A 16,359-nucleotide genomic window follows, 5' to 3' on the forward strand; every position below is an offset into this window, starting at 1 on the left:
ATAGTATTGACGAAAAATGCTCAAATCATGAATCGGTTAATTTGCGTATTATCGTCAGTTAATTTCGTCGAATCCAACGCCTAAAAAATAATTAATCCAACTGATTGAATAACACGATTCCATGTTTTTTTCGTATTATACATACCCCGGTTTGTTTACAGTTCCTAGAGACCAATATGTTTTTATCGGTATTCGCAAGTAATAGTAAAACGTACGCACAAAAGTGTTTATTTGTTTGTTCTATCGCACCGGATCAAAGCGATCAGAACGTATCTATTGGTACGATCGTTGGTTTTTGCATTTACGAGTAGGTAGTACCGTGAAAATGAAAAACTATTAAACACGGTAAATTGTGGTTATTACTATCGGGCGCGTGGAGGCGCGCACAAGGAGGAAATGCACCCCGTGCACGGGAATCAATACGCGCCCCCGCGGTGCAGCAGATCTCCGGAGGCGGCGGCGGCGCGTGCACACGCGTATACGACATCACGTCGCGCACTCGCGTAACGTCACGTATGTACGACAATACGGTAGCAGGTAGACGCGGTGGACGTTGCGTGGCCACCGGCCGCGGCAGACGGGCGCGCGGGGGAGGGAGTGAAAAAGAAAAAACGGTTCGCATCGCGCAAGCCCCGTCCGGCGGCGACGCGCCGTTGGTTCCGCTCCCGTTCACCGACGGCGGCCCCCGGGGACGACACGCCGCCGCCGCCGCCACGTCGTCGGCCCGTGCCCCGGACTCCGCCCGCCCGCCGCGGCCGATCTTGAACTTGACGGGGAACACCGGCGACGGCTGCGGCTGCGGAAAGTGCGTTCGCGACGTTTGCCCCCCCCCCTACACCGGGCGCGCGGGCAACACGGCCGAGGTGGTGCGTGCGCGCGCGTCCATCCGTCCGGTCGGGGGTAGGGGAAGTGTGAAGAGCGGCCGCGGCGGCGCGCGAAGAACGCGCAGCTCCGGCGGCGGTGCCCATCGTCATCATCAGTGGTCGACGGTTCGTTGTCCCGTAACGCCGCCGCTTGCTGTTGGGCCGATCACTTCGCGAACACCACACACACGCGCGCGCCGGTACGTGTAACGTAACGTACATACGCGTAGCGGAAAATATTAGTATATTGTTGCGTCGCGCGCGCGCGTCGTCATCACACGGTAAAAACAGTATAATTTTTTCGGAATCTTTTCGATTTTTTTTTTTTTTTCGTCTCACGACGATCTCTCGTTTGCCCGCAAACACACCGCCCGGCAGAGCGTACGGTACGTAAAATAACATATCGATATAAATCGCGACTCACGTCGCCGCCGCCGCTACTCATTCGGTTCACTTTCGTCTGGGATGCCGCGTTGACGACCGCAGAGGCCGACGTCTTAATCTTCCTCGCGAAGCCCCACGCGCACCGCGGCCGACCACATCGGAACGTCCGTCTCGAGTCTTACGCAAGGTCAGTAAAAGGATTTTTCTACTTTTATGCTTAATATTATTTTTTATTCATTTATTTATTTATTTTTATTTTTATTTATTTATTTATTTTTTTTTTATTCCGTTTTCCGTTTTTTTTTCCACCCTCCGTTTGACGGGATGAGTTGTTTTTCCGATCTTGTTCCGGGTGACTTAGGGACTAACCTGTTTTGTCTTTTATTTCGCCCTTTTCTCCCCGAACACACCTGTTTCGCGCTGTTGGACCGTCGGCACAGACGAGTACGTTTTTCGTACGCTTAACGTTCACGTATTTCAAATGTAAACCGCCCGATTCCATTCCAACTCATTCGTATGCAACTCGGCGAAAAGTAATTAAAATTTTATACTTCCGAAAGCGTGTTATAAAATTCAATATCATTCCAATGTGTTATATATGACACGGTTTGGAGGTTTTTAACGACAACACTTTTACATTATTTCGTGTCCTCTTTGAAAATTCCGAAAAAAGAAAATTGTTTAAGACCTTTTTCATAATATTTATTTTTCTTTGGATATAATGTTACGCAATATCTTTAAATAAATTTCGTATACTTTTAACGTTATCGATTAATTGAAAAAAACTTAATCGCATAATATTTCCGTGGAATGTAGATTTGCAACCATTTTTAATAGGTTTTAATCTAATTGGTTTTAATGACGACAATAGTATTTCATTGAACATATTGTTGTCTTGAGACCATAACAAATTAGTTAAAGCCCGAGATTAAATTACCAAGCGTTAACACTTTTACAGCGCAACACTATGTTGAATTTATTGTACCTATTTGATCATATATTTGATATTTTTTTTTTTTAATATTATAATTTAATTAACAATTTATATAGTGAACCTTTAGAGTGTTTAACTCATTTATATAACTGATCGCCTTTAAAAAGAATGTCGGTAAATTTGAAACGTTACAATTTTAATTTAAAATTAATTTTATAATATGCATGACGAATCACATATATAATATAGACGTAAATATTATGTGTTTAACATATCGTTAGAATTTTGAACAATATAACGTTTGGCGGATTTAATTCTAAAAAACAATCTTAATAAATATAAGTTTATATTCAAAGAAAAATCACGAGTTACATCTTGAAATACTAATATATTATACAAAATTCCAGAGGGAATTTCGCCCAGAAAATTCGTTGTTTCAAATCTGTAATTTTACAAATGTATGGTCGAAAGACAAATATAATAAAATAAGCCACTGAAAATGTGTTTACTGTTCGTCTGACTACATTGCATTAATGTTGTAAAATATAAGTACTTGGTACAAACTTGAATTTTTCAATTTTACAAATGACAATTATTGTTAATTGCTGTTATTTAAATATAAATATTTTTTTTATCATTTTGTGAAAAAAAATGTATACGTTGAATGTAAATATAAATCTGCAACTTTAAAACCAATTGATTAATTTAGTAAATTAAAAATTTGCAGATAACCTATTCGTAGATTTATCAGTAAAATTATATTGTGGGCTTGTGTTTAAAAGTTGAAAAATATATCATTTTGTTTACCGATGACAAATGTTCTCACTAAATCAAATGATACAATAAAAATATAACTACGATATTATAGAAATATTCTTATTGTGTTACTTGGTTTAATGAGAATATATTTTGTCGATTAACAAAATTATATGTATAGTGACTTTAAAACACAAGACCATAATTTTATTTTACTAATAAATCTATGGACAGGTTATTTACAGTTATTAAATGTACTACAATATCATAGAAATCAAAAATATTTCCCGTAACTGATACTAATAACTCATATAATATACTGGTTAATAGTTAAACAGCGCCATTAATATTTATTTTCTAAAATAATTTGAATTACTATTAAAATAGTAGATTTATAATATATCATAATTGTCTTACATACGATTATAGGTCAGTGAATACATTTTAAATATGTAGGTTCATTTTAAATGTTGTAATCACATGAAATCTTACGCTAAAATTGTCCTAATCAGGCAACAATTATGTATATATATATATTTATGTTTAATATTGTTATTTTAAATTAATTATCATTAAAAACACGTTAATACAATGAATAATAATTATACAAGGTTTTTTGGAAAAATGCATGTATTTTATAATTGTGGATAAATAAAAATAATTATGTCAATAAACAATAAAAATATATAATTATTATCTACTTTTACTTTTTAAATCATTATTCAAATGTATTTGATTCGTAAAACTAATGATCAATCAGTTGTAGCCCACGTAACCTATATTCGCATATTATTCCGAATTTTTAAATAAGATACCATCTTATAAACAAAGCACGTACCGCGGTACCATGATTTTTCATTTTTTCTGTATGTATTATTTTTCTTATCGATGAACTTAATAATTATAGTAGTTTAAAATAAATATACGTTTCTCCAAACGATTGTATCACCCCAGTAATTATTTCCATGTACCTTGACATCGATGACGAATGCCTCGTAAAAAATCAACAAAAAAAATACATCGTTAACGCGATGGTCCACACGTAAATTTGATCAATTTAAAGGTTCATTAAAATATTAAGGGCTGTGGCTTTCAATGTTCGAGTGATTGTTAAACTTTCAAATACGTCAAGTCTCTAGCAAACGTTTACACGACCGTTGAAGTTCAATAAATGTTTCGCGAAACTGTTTCGACCGATACGGAAATTCACAATGTAACAATATACGGAGGTGCACCTGAAGTCAACCGAACGTATATACGTATAAAAACGATAATATTTAATCACTTCGCATTTTAAGTGTATTATTCACGCGGCAATTTGTGAACGCAACAACATATTATGCCAGCGCTGTGGAATATACGTAATAAAGTCAACAGCCTAAGGTTGAACACGAACGGCGTCAACACCTTTGGTCAAATGTGCAAGAAGTGCGAGCGTGTAGTAGAGAAATAGTAAATAATATTGTATAAATATAGCGGCCAAGGTGAGACGTGTTTGTTAAGTATCCTGCGCTCGAAACCAGTTCTCTTCTTTTCCAAAGCACTTAATAATCTTCCGTTATATTCGGTCGACATTCCACGTTTCCACTTGCACCACAAACATGTTTATCGTACCAATGTAATCAATTAATATTGTCTCTTACGTTATACGCTCCGGTATAGCCTAAAAGTATCGGGTGACGCGTGGTCGGGATCGATCTAAATTCGGTTAATGAGACCGATGACCGTCCGTCCGATACAACAGCAATGGGTCACCGTCACCTACGTTGCGGCAATCGGTCCGATACGAAATATATTCAAAAGTAGCAAATTCACGCAACCGTTTCAATAATCTAAAGGACTTACCGAGGTTAGGTTTACAATTTTTGCGGATCCCTAAAGTGTGTTGTACCGTAGTAAGCAGACTAACCGAATCGGTTGCCGAGTTCCCTATAACGAGCTAACAAAATAATACCATAATGTAGTATAATGCTAATCATAATTTTATTCAACGGTGAACAATAAGGTATAATAAAGTGACATGTCCAAAAGACTGGTTTCTAACGATAACAATAATAATTACAGGTCGTGTTACTTTTCATAGCGGATGATTATCTCACGGCACAATCATATCGGAAAGATTAATAATAAAATCTCATAAATTGCTAACCTTTTAATTAACGGATACAGTGAAAGAAATTTAAAAACATCCTAAGGATATGATAGTGCAATACCATGAACCATCTCGTGTGTTCGACTATTGTGTATACCTGCAGCGCAACGTTTTCTCCGACTTTTAAATTTAATCAATAACAGCGGTATTTTCTACGGTGAGCAAAATTTCGCGATGAACAAGGTTTTTTTTCTCGGGTACACTGAAAAAAAGTTTTAACAGAACCTAGTTCGGAAAGATATCACATATTTCGTTTAATAATTGTTTTCCAATTTTCATTAATTTTTTTATTGCGAACACAAATACTGCTATCACATGGTACCAATTATGTACCATATTCTACAAATATGTACGACGTACGATATCCATCATCGAAAAAATATACCTAAGCATAAATCGTTTTTCTTGTAAATGTTGCGATTTTAAATTATCTTCCGTTGATGATTATTACCACGACCCACAACAAGTAGCACGTTGATCAATGAGCACAAATAACACGATATTATTACTGTTCGATCTTTATGGATGCCCATTGTACGTTTCCGTTTCGGACTATAATTCGACAGTATTACACCCTCATAAACATTCGTCGTACACCGCGCTGTTGTTATTCCCCCGACACAATGATTAATGATGATCACCCTTTGCACTCTGCAGATAATTCGCAAGCGGTCCCCCATCCGTAACCTTTATCGGTTAAAGGTTACCCCTACCACGTTTTAGAAGAACGGGCTGAAATTGATTCGTCCGCCGGGGACTATTATACATTTTGTTGTTTGATACACTGCTAATGACCGAAAAGGGTCTTTGGATTCCCAAGTCCCTGTAGTTGTTGTGCGCGTTCCAACGGGAACTGTTGACACTCGACTTTTTAAATGACCGGCGCGGAGCAGTTACACGCGCGTGAGAAGTAAGCGCGCGCACAACAATCGGTTTGATAGTCGACCTGTCAGCTTTTCAAAATCCACTCGCCGTAACAGTACCTATATGCACACACACACATATAAATATTTATTATAATGTGTACGATAGTATTATTGTGAAATAAAAAAAATTGTATTTTTCGTAAGCCTTCTGCCGGTCATCATGTATGAATCGGTACATTACAATGCAAACAACGCGTCGCTGTACAAAAAAAAAGAAAAAGAGATAAAAACCCGGTCCGGCTCAAATAATTTAGCAAATATCCAGCTTCACACACACACACACGCGCAAGCGAAGACGTGATTCTCGTTTTGCATTCAACGATAATAATTCGAATTTACACGGTACACACAATACATAGTTCTTTTTTCCTTTTCCTTGCCATTTCAATAAAACTGCGAATGAAGATGGCGCCTCCGCCGAAAAATCCTTCATCTCGGTGTGAATAATATAATATTGCGCGTACGTATTATACGATCGTGTATAACATATTTTACATAAAAAAAATTTCCGTTGGTCCGATTCCGATCGTTTTTTACCCGACAATCACTCGTTGAACCGATTCGTTTTCGTTCGGAACCGGACGGACTCGAGTCCGCGAAGGAGAACGCGCGAGACACAGCAGCTGATGACGATGTGGCAAGTGTCGGTAAACAATGATCGCCCGTCGCCGCGTTCCATTCGAGGGCGAGGGCAAACACGGCAGGGAAAAATGCATATTACATGCACATATACCCATCATGGACGTGCTTTCGGCACGTTTGAAAGAGCGTATGTTTGCTCTTGCCCGACCAGGGGAAGATACGATAACGATTTATATATATATATATATTACATGATCACAGCTCCACGTCGGGTTCGTTGTCCATAAAACAAGCTATGATTTTACGATGACAATATATACACACGTAAGACGCGTTCACGTGATATGTGCGCATGTACGCGCGTTTCTATTTTTACGATCTCGTCGTGATGCAGTTTTTTTTTTTTTTTCCAAAACCGATATCATGTATATGGCGTATAGTATAGTACAGTATATACGTACACACATGCAGTGCATAGGTAAGCTATTATTGTTATTATTATCGTAGTCGTCGTCGTCGTACGGTCGGTTTTGTTTGCCGATCGCGTTTTTTTTGGACTAGACTCGAGAAACGTGCGTGCGATCGTTGTACATCAGATAAACGTGTGCGAGTTATAATACAGGGTGGTGTTGCGTTGATTCTGCTGATGTATAGGTACTATATACGTATGGGGTACACACGACACACATAGTACACTCTACCCGTTCAACGGACGACCACGACCGGATGACCATTATTGTTGTACACAGAGTAATAATAATGATAATAATAATCGGCTGACTCATTTAACTGTTATTTCTCGATCGGTACGTTTCTTTATCTCCCTGACGTCCGTTCAACCGGATTACATGTACTGTCAGGTCCCGTGTGTAACGAGGAAGCGGCGCGGATACGTCCAGACACGATCAGCCTTGTTCATTTGGCACGCGCAGTCACGACTTTTCACGTACGGCCACACACTGCAAAGATCCGTCAGTCGAAAACTGCTGCGCACATCTTCAAAAAAAAAAAAAAATATAAATAAATAATTATTATACCCGTGTGCATAAATCGCGTCATAATTATTGGTCATTAATAATGTTTCGCGTTAATCACCGTGGCTGACGTAATCCGATATTTTTCCACGTCCTTTTCAATGTCACAGCCTCGGCCTTACGCATGGCCCCTTCAACGCATTCAGGACTCCCGCCCGTTCGCGTTAAAACATCATCAGCACCGGATTTAAATCTCGGGAGACCAGGGTGCGACCGGTATGATTTCCCTTAAAATAAAATTAATTGACCGACATAATTCATCGAGGATTCGTTTAAGAGATTACACATTCATCTCAGAACACGGATTATCAATACATTTTAAGATTGTCTTATCTTAAATAACTTCCCCCGCACAATATAATACGCGTATTATTTGACATCATTAAGACAATCTAGTACCTGCATATGGGGCCTCTAAAAAATCCCCGTGTATCCCGCTCGCTGGGCCCGGCGCTGAGCCTTGTAAATGCGTACGAGCGTATAATATGTGCGTCCCCTTATCGGATACAGCTACATCACGATTCGAACAACCTATAACTGTATACAAACCCGGCCGGTGTGCTATTTTTTTTTTTTTTTTTACACATTTCTTATTCTTAATTATTCTTCTCCTCTGCACGCACTCGGACACACACACTCGAACGTGATATACAGAGTCGTGTCTTTGCAAAAACTATGCGATCACTGTATGCGCAGTACTGTGCATTGGTCGGACGATAAAAGCGCAGTTGACCGGGCGAGTTCGTGGCAAAAAATTGGTTGTCTTCGAGTAACCGGTCTGTCGGAAAACCGTTACGAATCGGCTCTGTAGACCCTTCATTGGACAGGACTGCTCGGCCGCGTTTGTTATCGTATATGTGTAACAAACAAAAATAAAACCGTATTTGACATGTTATCAAAACGACAGACAGTCGATTTCAGGGTTTTATTTTTTATACTTTACAAGTTCCTCGTTTAGAGATATAAGGAAATCATGTATTGCGTATACTGTTTGCGGGTTTGATATTGTTTAACCCAAATTGATTACTAGAGCGATAGAAATCGGAAAATTTCAACTCTGCCGGCACATTATGCGGGCCCGACGGTTTATCGTTTTGAATATGATAAAAAACGAATTAGTCAACATGAAATTAGGAACATGACCGAAATTAACGTGATACCGTATACTGAGAATCCTATTACGAAAGTGTCTCTGTATTAAGGGGTGACAATAAATGTGCTTTTGGTCACGAGAAAGTAAAACGTATTGTTATGATTTCAAACGTTGAACTGCTGGTGAACACGTATAGCCAGTGGCGTATTTACGGGGGGGGGGGGGCCAGGGGTACTGGACCCTCTCCAGAACCTCTCCAAAAAATAAAAAATTAACAAGAATTCTTTCATATTTGCAGAATTGGGTATGTTAAACATTCATAGGGAAGTTGAAATTACTGCTGATGAAGTGATAGAGGAATTGGCCAAAAAATTGAGACAACTGGAATTTATTTTATAACAATACTTTATAATATATAATGCTAAATACAATATATAGGTACATATATATAATATTACATAAGACTATACGATTATTACATTAAATATTTAGTTCAACTTCCTCCAAAAACTGCATAAGGACGTAACTATTACAATATAATATATAGTTTATATTAATTATGTATAAACTGTTGACCCCCCCAGAAACAATTGAAAATACGCCACTGCGTATAGCATTTATACACAGCGGAACAACATCATGGACGACACGACACACAGGTTTATAACACGGCGATCTGTAATGGTGTAATTACAATATTCGAGAAAATCTAAACACGCGAAACGCCCCCATTCCTCTGGAAATCGGCGGTAAGAAAGAAAAAGGAAACACGTATATAATACAATAAAGAACGAGGAGGAAGAGAAAACTTGTCGCCTTCGGTGCGTCCCGCGGTGGAGACGATTTACACGTCCGTCCGACGGGTTTGTGTCCGCATCCGATAATACGGACTGTTCGAAGGAACGATACAAGACGGCCATTTACCCTCGCATAACGGTCGTGTTCTTTTCTGGACAACGTCGACGAGGTTATTTTCTCTTTCGACCGTAATACTAATAATATAAAACGAGCTTTTCGCAATATGGGGAAAAATGAAAATAAAAAACGATAACGTAAACGAATCCGTCGAAATCCGAACGATGCGCGGTGATTGAACAGTAGTGTTGCTGGTCTACGAACAATCTCTCACGCCCGACCTTGCGACCGTTCGAATCGGTTCCGGATTCCTGGGCCGATAAAATTCGATACTAACCGCCGTCCGGCCGACATACTGCGCGGACACAGTCCCCATTGTCCGGCGTTCGTACTCCGCGCGTCCGCCTGTTTGTGCCGTACCGCATCGCGCGCGCTCGTCTCACCTACTCCGTACGCGCGCGCACGGCCGTGTCAGTGGGTCATCGCCGCCACGGGACTAAGGAAACGAAAAGAATATAATAATCATAAGAAAAAAAAAAAAACCAAATAAATCCGAACGCACGCGGATACGTCGGCCGTGACGTGGGATAGGTGCGGGAGTCCGGGCGCGGGTTGACGTTTCTTCACCCGCCCCCGCTGCTGCACCGCGGCAGACGTGTGACGGTTACGATATTGCATTATTACTGCGGCCAACCGCTACACGTATTGTGCCGTCGCGAAACATTGTCCGTGCACTGCACATGTTCTTACGACCGCGTACTGCCGTCGTTCGCCCGTCGTCCACGTTGCTCGCGCCCAAACGGAATATTGATCGACCGGCGCACGGGAAACCTCCGCCGTCGATGTGATGATGCGTAGTGTCCGAAACGTGTAAATCACAATCGTTGCGAACACGAACGCTAAACGGTAAGCGCGTGCGACGTCGAAATACAATAATGTCGGTCGAAACCTGTCGAGCGTTTTAGAATAATTTAGAGTTGATTGGACGCGACGGGATAGTTAGCGGGGCATGCTTGCGGAAATAAAATTCACCGCAACACTGACCTTTTTAAGTCCGACTCGAACGTTTCTCGTAACGTGGGAACGTTAATCTCTGTGGAATGAAACGCGTCTATGTAAAAACGCAAAGTCGTTGATCACTTTGACGGACGTTGCGCACGGATCAAAGCGTAAGGTGTCACACGTGAGACGGCAATCAAATGTCATAGACGGTTTTCACGTCGAAAGGCATCGTGGAGATCTGTTATTCTTAATATTATTCGTTATTCACCGTCGGTTCGTTTTCGTCGTAATAAATAAACGTTAATGTGTGTTTTAATGGTTTTTCACGAATCCGAGATGTGGTCGAAACAACATATTATATTACAGCTCGCCGATTAGATCGACGAGACGGTTTTTTCTCGATTTTCTTCGCTCAGAAAAATATTCAATTGATATGGTTTACGATACTGTATAACTCGCGTTGTCGAGATTGGCGGAAATACATTTTGATTTTGGCAAAAAACTTATATTACATGCAGATAAAACCTAATAGGGATCCAAACAGTTGCTTTTAAACGATATATTGTGTGAATCACGAGTCACAAGCGTACACGGGAAAAACAAATCGAACATTATTTTATTACGATCCGGACTACGTATACGAGGAGACCTTCCGTCCGTCTATCGGATCGGTAGCACTGTGTCTCGTGATTCGTGATGCGGACGGAGGTGAAGTGTTTTTGGATCACTTAAATTATCGACGGGCCATTGGCGAGCTTGCACAGACGTATAATTGTACACTCGAGTAGGACGAGCAACGGTAGTGGATCGGAGCAGGGAATAACCAGTAATTCGAGATGCGTCCGACAAATATATTCCGTTACAATACGAGTACCGTCCGCTTCCTTCGATTTCTTATTCTCGTTGATTTTTCATTATATATACATGTAAATCGTTACGAGAACACACGTGAAAGTCCTCGGCAACGTGTTTACCCTTTTTCCAACAAACGATAACGGTAGGTAAAAGGTTTACGGAAGACAGTGCAGGTGATATCGTCATAAAGAGACTTACAATACATTGCCGAAGCGGCGTATTGCTAGATAACTCCGACAGATCCGTTTCGTTCTGCTCAGTTATACTGCACAGGGAATATTAGGTGCCAACCATATTTTTATCATATTCTTCGATTTTTAGATCCGTATACTTTTGATATATTTTCACGATCTATTAATATGGCTGTATCACCATGACATACGGTATTAACTACCTAACGTGTTTTAATAAATAAACTTTACACGTGATACGAAGAAAAAAACTAAACAGATCGACGGATCGAATAAAAATAAGAAATAGTGGACGTAGATGGTCCAAGCCCATCGATTTGTTGATTTCGGCCATGCACACGAAACTATTGCCTAAGTCCTGATCGCAGGATCTTCAAATCGTCAACCCGTGTCGACCGTGCATAACTCGGCTGGATTATTGTACTCACTCGGGAACGCACATCAACATACGAGGTACACATGTTGAGCGACGACGTGAGCATCGGACTAGATTTGTACTTGTTAAGTATATTAGACGCTCATCAATCGCAATTATAACTGCATATGCCTTCAGTGTAATGACTCGTCCACACTGGTTTTCAGAGATTATATGACGGTCCACAAAACTACTGACCAATATGATCTACTAACCATAAAAACCCCTATATTAATTTCGATTTGTTTAAACTGTATTTGTTCCTCATTTTTATTTTTTTTTTTTATTTGAATGAACCATCTACATTTCAGATTCCTCTGAGAAAACGCACAATTTAACATTGTTTATATCAGCTATACGTCAGCGACGATTATCTGATCTATCGATGTCAAAACATACACAATACTATTACTACATTATTATGGTCCACATTTTCCGCAATTCTCTTATTTTTCTTTTTTGAGACATTCTCTTCCGATAATCTTTCGTATTATTGTAGTTTTTACTAATGTATGTACAGCCGAAATACGAATATTACATTCATGTGTTGATTTTATAAAAAATTAATCAAAAATAGCAGTAAATCACTATTAATAGGAAATATAAGAAATTTATATGCACATCAGTAAATAAATATTACCAAATATAATAACTCCAAATGCACTGAACTATGTATAAAATGCTATAGCTCAAAGACGGTGCAGTTGAACAACAATAATATGACAACTTATTTTTTCAAATACGTTTTCTGAATAAATTAATTTATAAATAGAATATTCACTGCTGTATTAATATTGTATCCTTCATATTCAACGAATTCGGTTTGTTTTTAACGTATCGAATGAATACAAGTGTCTTTTAAAAAAAATAATATTCAACTAAAACTACAGCAACTGCATAATTTTCCATCGATAGTTTCATCCAATAAGATCAATAGAAATATTCATCATTCAACATTTATAAGATAATATATATATATATAAATATAAATAATCTGTTCATTTAATATTATTCGATTAACATAAAATTAATGAAAATAATACATTTTATAAGCACTGTATTCTTATGTCGTTACTTGTTATCCATCGTCAAGAAGATCCCATAAATATGATAGTTTAAGAGGTAGAGTAATTTTTGACCTGGTTAGTGGCTGTGTTTAATATTGTTGACAAATATGAGAAAACATATTTCGGAATAATACCTCAACAATATAAATGCTGGTCTAATGTTCTGTATTACAAAAATATGAACACACACTTTCTACGTTTTAAATATTTTACACATAAAATTGTGTATTATAATATTATATGAATAATCGTATCGGTAATTAACAAAAATAATTGTAATTTCAGAATTCTTTTATATTAGATATATAACTATACGGTAATTACAAATAACCTTCAAGGTTAAAAATAATTTCGTCTGCGTTAATATTAAATGTTACATATTTTATATTAATATATTATTGACCGACTACAATATGTATGTATAATAATTATGTACAGACATTCCGTACAATTTGAGTTTGTTTGAGTAATTTGCATCACTATATTTTACAAAAAAAAAAAATATGTATATACAAAATTAACTGCAAACATGTCTTGGAGCATTTTCCAACGTAATTCATTACCGTACAGCAGTTTTATTTTCCCAGGAAACATTGGTTATTATGATGTAAAGTTCATGTGTAAATCATTTCGACCATTTACATGTATGCGTTGAACGACGGATCAGTGAGGGGAATGAAATTTGGCTATAAACGCATTTATCGATATTTTATGTATTCGCTGTACATGCGGTCCCTGCGAAGCGTATAACCTTATAACCTGAGTCATCTACTAAAGGCCATCGTGGTTATGAGTTCAACCCAAGGGATTTCTAGGGGTTAAAATCCACGAGCAATGACCGTGAACACAATGTGCGGATGTAGGCAAAGTGAGAAATTGCGCGCGTGAGAGAAAGAGAGAGAGAGAGAAGGCGAATAAAAATAAATTAACAAAACCACATATATGAATGGTAATAGTAGTGTGATATAATTTTAACGTAGATGACAGCCCTCAATTATTTCAATTATTTGTTATTATTTGGACCATTGTTGAGTGTGTGTGTATGTGTGTGTGTGTGCAGTTGTCGGAGACGAAGGTGATGAAAAAAAAAGAAATCAGGAGCCGTAGTAGTATGCGTTTATCTCTTTTCAATACATGTGCACGTCGTACGGTGAGTGGTTTCGTCTAAAACGCACACCGAAAACCCAGGGGTCCCGGAGGCCCTATCTATCTCTATCTATCTGTCTATCTCTTTCTGTCCGTTTGTCTCGATTTTCACTTGTGCGCATACACAAGGTCAGTGACCATGCCTTAGTCATATATCCGAAGTTTGAGCGAATAATAATAATAATAATAGTACTCGAAGGGCGAGAGACAAGTATAACGAATTCAATAACTATATAAAAGAAAAAAAAATTAATTATCCACCCACAGGCTACCATCCCTGGATCCCATCCCACAATTGATACTCAATAACTGTGTACATATTTCGTCATATTGTTAAGAAGATCAACGTTCAACATAGTTCCAAGATATACCATTTATAGCAATACTCTTGGATTATTGTTTTACCGCACTCACTTTTACTCGATTTTGTTGGCAATCGTTTTTTTTTCTACAGTTTTCCTGATAAATACATGGTAAAATATTATGGTGTACTTTGTTTATTATTTATTTTCTTTTTATTTTATTTTTTAACGCCGTTCGCCATTCAATTTCGAACGTTACAATAGCTATTGTAGATTTTGAATGAAATTGAATAGCGGTATATAAAACATTCTTTGTGATAATTTATCTTAATTCGATGTCCCAGTATTTATTCCAGAATTTCAATGCTCGAAAGGAACACGTACGATAAAAAAATATAAATAATCCATTGACCACGTACCTATTATATATATATATATATATATATAAATAATATTGTTGGTAAATGCGATGTCTATACATTTAATATTTAAATGGACTACAAAATTACTCTTGCGTACTTACACTGCAGGTTGTGTACTACCTGTACCTGTAAAATGTTCCTTGCAGATTTATCATTACAACAGCCCACGTACACGATATATCCTACAAAATGAAATATAACTCAATGAGTTATAAAATAAAAAAATGAGTTGATTATTTATAGCTTCCGGTACTCGCACGAGACCGGTACCATTTGAATTTCGATTTCTTCCGAATCGAAACGAAAATACGAATTATCAAAGCTGTTATATTATTTTTAATGCGCTACAACTCATTGTATTGTGTATTCAGTCGTCAGTACAACTACCATGTATGAGAATGATGAACATCGTAATTAAATTCGAAACGATATCGTTTAAAAATTCATAACCATGCCAACCCGTTTGTATTCATTCTAGTTTTGTGCACCGTCACTATCATGAGCAAACTGCAATGCTATGCAGTATTAGCGATGCAGTTTACGTTTGATTATTTATTTTTTTTTTTAGATAACCGAAAAAACTTTGAAAAACAAATCAAGTCATGAGAACGACAATACACGTGTATATTGTGTTTTTATTTCCCATTTTTTTAATATTTTTATTACATAATTATCGTTGTTATTTACTTGCGCATTTTCTCATCCACCCACGCTTGCAATAATTTACCATCTCCGTCATTTCTACATGTGAGCATCCCGAGTGGTTACGATGATTATTGTCGTCAACTAATATAATGAATAGACGAGAGCAGTAGATTCAAAGAATAGGAGACGTGTGTAAGATGCGCACCCGCACATGATTCTGTTAAAGCCAACATCGTCATTAACCGAATTAGAAAAACATCTGAATTTTCACGTGCTCATCCGTCAAAGCGAGACCTATTATTTTATGTAGGAAGATTAAAAATAAATATCACAAGTTTATAAACCAGGATACCTGTGTTAGATACTATGCCAATAATGATTCACGTGAACTCATTACTCTCTTAAAGATATCCATTTTGATGTGTTTAAAACAGCAACTGTGTATTGCTTCCCGGTTTGAGGATATGACATATTGTCGTTCGATCGAAGTATAACAACATTTTAGCTGTACAAATAACTTAATTAAAATGTTTTTACAGTAGTGTACCTACTTGTATCAAGTCGAATTATATGCATGACATTTCAATAATAGATGGAAAAACTTATTTTTGTTAAAAATAATTAATAAAAACCTCCAGTATAAATGGAAGTGCGTACTATACCTTTGATGTTGGTATAACTTAAGTTTGCACAATCCTGTTGTGTCTCAAACGTTATATTTTATGAATGCTGTTT

At 37.7% G+C, this 16,359-nt stretch overlaps 1 protein-coding gene across 3 annotated transcripts in view; it reads left to right on the forward strand.

Annotated features, from left to right (window-relative positions):
* Positions 1-955: 955 nt before the first annotated feature.
* The window catches only part of LOC112692707 (putative uncharacterized protein DDB_G0282133), a 60,126-nt gene continuing 44,722 nt past the window's right edge, over positions 956-16,359 (forward strand). For all 3 annotated transcript variants that reach the window (XM_025567455.1, XM_025567457.1, XM_025567456.1), the window contains exon 1: positions 956-1,434. The gene's annotated coding sequence lies outside the window, so the exon portion shown is untranslated. The remainder of the gene's footprint in view (positions 1,435-16,359) is intronic.

This window comes from Sipha flava, unplaced genomic scaffold (genome assembly GCF_003268045.1).
Source record: "Sipha flava isolate LNK unplaced genomic scaffold, YSA_version1 76_pilon_pilon, whole genome shotgun sequence".
Classification (NCBI taxonomy): domain Eukaryota; kingdom Metazoa; phylum Arthropoda; class Insecta; order Hemiptera; family Aphididae; genus Sipha; species Sipha flava.